Raw genomic sequence first — 3725 nt, 5'->3', positions numbered from 1 at the left:
TGGTATTTATCTTTCTACATCTGTCTAATTTCACTTAGCATAATGCCCTCTGGGTCCATCCATGTTGTTGCACAAATGGCAAAATTTCACTCTTTTTATGGCTGAATAATATTCCATTGTGTATCTGCGTATGTAGATATCACAACTTTTTTATCCAGTCATCCCATCACTGGATACCTAGGCTGCTTCCATATCTTGGGTATTGTGAATAATGCTGCAATAAATGTAAGAGTGCATATATTTTTTGGGAGAACCAAATTACTTTATTTGAAAGAATGGTACAAATGAAGGACATTAGTGGGTGATTTGGTACAAGTTATAGTAAAGGTGAAGGTGACTCCAACAAGCACACACTACGTTGGTGACCAGGGAAGTCTCACCCCCACCACCGTGGCCGTGGGAAGGCAGGCTAAGGCTGAGCTCTCTGTACTGTCTCCCAGAGCGTGCTTGTCAAAGAGATCCTCTGCCGTGCCAGATCCCGGGGGCCCCAACCTGCGCAGGGTGCCTACGTGGTCACCCAACTTTTTGATGCATTTCACTTGCTCATCCAGGTAGTGAACTCAATGAAGTCACACCAATGAGGGTCATTTTTTTTTGTGGCCCGTTTGTGTAAGTCCAGTAGTGACTGATCCACACATTTTTCCAAATGTAATGTACACTTCACTGCATTCAGCTCATTCTCCCAATCACAGTCTGGAGTCTTGATATCCTGAAGGAAGATTTGGCCACCTCATTGATTCTGCAGCTTCATCAGTTTTTCAGCATGTCCCTCTCTTCCTGAGATTGGTGAAGAAAATATTTAGCACAGTTCTTCAAAGCCACATCTCTGCTGTCAAAGTGATAGAGGACTCAAGAGTTGGAAAATTTTAGTTTAAGGTAAATAGTTATAAGCCTGGTAAATAATGCATATGTTAAAGCTTTTGTTTCAGAAACTACAGATAAGGCCCATCCTGGCTCAGGAGAGAGACAGCCAAGCTCCTGGAGCACTACTAAAGACCACCGCCTGGGGACAAGTGGAGTCATGTGGGCCATTGTGCTCTAGGGAGAGACAGACAACCTCCCTTCCCTGGGAGCAGCTAACTGCCCAGGGCAAGAATACTGCAGTTTTTTAAATCTAATTTTCCCTGAATTTCAAAGCCCTTCACCACACTTTGTTCTCTGTTATAAAAGTCTGGCCTGGAAAGAAAATGTAAGACAGTTTTTTTAGGGTGCAGACCCACTGTCTTCTCAGATCACCAGCCATCTGAATAAAGTGTCCATAAAGACTCAATCTCTGTCTCTGCTTATTGGGTTTGGCACGTGACAGGCGGCATGGACGCCGGTGTGTTTTTCAGTTTCAAAAGTAGCAAGACATGGACAGGTAGACATAGAAAGTATAGAGCCCCAGGTTGATCTGGAGGTTGATGGTGGCCTTTGAGTCCTGGTGGCAGAGTTCTGGCACACCTGTTAGGTGGACACGGTTGTCATGATGGGCGACTGAGGACAGGCAGCTTCAAGGCACTGGAGCAGTGGCAGGGGCTTTGGGGTGGTCTGAGATCACTGTGAGGACATGGCAGGAAGGATCTGGATGGTTGACTGGAATGGGGATCGAGTGCCAGGTTCTGTTCAAGCACTGTTGAAGCAGGAAACCATGGCAACTCTCGGCAAAGACTGCATATATCTCTTTAAATTAGTATTTTCATTGTGCTCAGATAAACAACCAGAAGTGGAATTGCTGAATAAAAAATAATTCTATTTAAAAAAAAATTAGGAACCTTCATACTGTTTTCCATAGTGGCTGCACCAATTTACCTTCTCACCAACAGTGCACAATAGTTCCCTTGTTTCTTCATCCTCACCAACACTTGTTATTTCATGTGTTATTGATAATGGCCACTCTAACAGGTGTTAGTTGATAGTTACCTCACTGTGGTTTTGATTTACATTTCCCTAAAGGTTAGTGACGTTAAACATTTTTTCATGAACCTGTTGGCCATCTGTATGTTTTTGGAAAATGCTTATTCAGATCTTTTGTATGTTTTAATCAAATTCTTTATTTTTGTTTTTGTTTTTTGCTATTTAATTACATGAGTTGTTTGTATATTTTGGATATTAGTCCCCTATTGGACATATGATTTGTGTGGATGAAAAAGGGGCCACCTGCTAAAACTGACAAGCTCTGGGGAGGCCTCTGTGGTGGCCTTACAAACTCAGAGACCAAAGTAACTATGTAGGATAGTCTGAAATTAAAACTTCCTAAGTAGTTCAAAGCAGGTAGTCATGTCCTAGGGAGGTATTTTTCCCTAACAAAGGTCAATCTTCACCTTAACTGAGCCTATTTGTTGTCTTTTTGCATCTGAGATAACATACCTGATAACATGCCTCTGGAATAACAAAGTAAATTTTGTTTTCCAGACCCCTCAAGCACAGGCACCAGAGCTGAGACCACAAATCCCCTGTTGTTGCTGTTATCATGTTAATTATTGGCCATTAATGATCCTGTACCCACCTGTGTGAAAGAAGTATGAGTCTACCATTTTACTTTTTATTCAACCCCAGAGGTTTCCCTCCTTTGCTTTCTACCACCCCCCTGTAATCTATCACCAATGGATTTCATGTAACCCCCTTTGATCTTCTGCTTTGATTCTGATGTATTAAATAAGTGGTAAAACTGCCATTTTCCATAGCATTTTGTCAATCCCTTGGGATTTTGCTTCCTGGTTATTGTCAACCATTTGGCTCAAATAAACTAAAAAATTCTTACAGGTTTGGATATTTCTTGCATTGACATTTGCAAATATCTTCTCCCATTCAGTAGGTTGCCTTTTCATTTCGTTGGTGGTTTTCTGTGCTGTGCAGAAACTTTTTAGTTTGATGTAGTCCCACTTGTTTATTTTTACTCAAGATTAACTTTTAATTCACTCCAGAAATTTGGAAAAACCCTCCTTATTCCCAAGCAAATGGCACCTCAGGCTTTCCGGAAAGAAGGTGGCCTATAGAAATGCAAGAGAGAAAACAAACCTCGTTTCCACTCTTCAGTTCTTTAGTGCTCCCTTTGTTTCACACAAATATTCTGAGTTACTCATCATGACAACCTATGGGATAGCTACTATTGTTATTTGAATTTTACTGTTGGGAAGATTAAAGCACAGAGAGGTAAACAAACAAGCTACAGAGCTCAAATGACACAACCAAAAACTGTACAGCTGAGATTTACACCAGGTCCTGGTGTTACTCTGGAAGCAGCTATATTTCCTCCTTTTGAGTCTGTGATCATGTAGGCTTCTCCCTGATTCTTCTCTTTCTTTCATTTTCCATTAGCTAATCTCATGCCAATTTCCTTTTTAAACTCTGAATTTGAGTTTCCCTCCCCCATCCCTCATCATGTCACTGGTCCAGACCTTCACCATTGGTACAGAGCAGAAAGTTCATCCACCCAGCACTTGCAGAGCACTAACAGATCCAACCACTGAACACCAAGAATTGCAATGAAGAAAGATTGACTAATGACAAGCTCAAGAGATCGATCTCCATGGTCTAGGATAAAAGGGAACACAGAAGCACTGATGGGTAGGTTTTAATTGGGGGACTTTGGAGCTTGGTCATTTATGGTAAGGAACATCATAAAAGGATCTTTCTGGACAATGGACCCTCTGCTTCTGAAAGGGTTCTGGTGTTCAAGTTCTGGTTATGTCCTGGGCCTTTGGTGGGTGAGTAGCGGGGAGCGAGGTTTTGGTCTGGGTGCA

The 3725-nt window shown here is 41.9% G+C and overlaps 1 pseudogene; it reads right to left on the bottom strand.

Moving 5' to 3' along the window:
• Window positions 1-353: 353 nt before the first annotated feature.
• Window positions 354-1467, bottom strand: LOC123832692 (annotated as a pseudogene).
• Between the last annotated feature and the right edge of the window lie 2258 nt (window positions 1468-3725).

This window comes from Phyllostomus hastatus, unplaced genomic scaffold, assembly GCF_019186645.2.
Source record: "Phyllostomus hastatus isolate PE091 unplaced genomic scaffold, TTU_PhHast_1.1 phas_scaffold_200, whole genome shotgun sequence".
In the NCBI taxonomy this organism is placed as follows: domain Eukaryota; kingdom Metazoa; phylum Chordata; class Mammalia; order Chiroptera; family Phyllostomidae; genus Phyllostomus; species Phyllostomus hastatus.
This window is presented reverse-complemented; position numbering and strand designations above follow the sequence as displayed.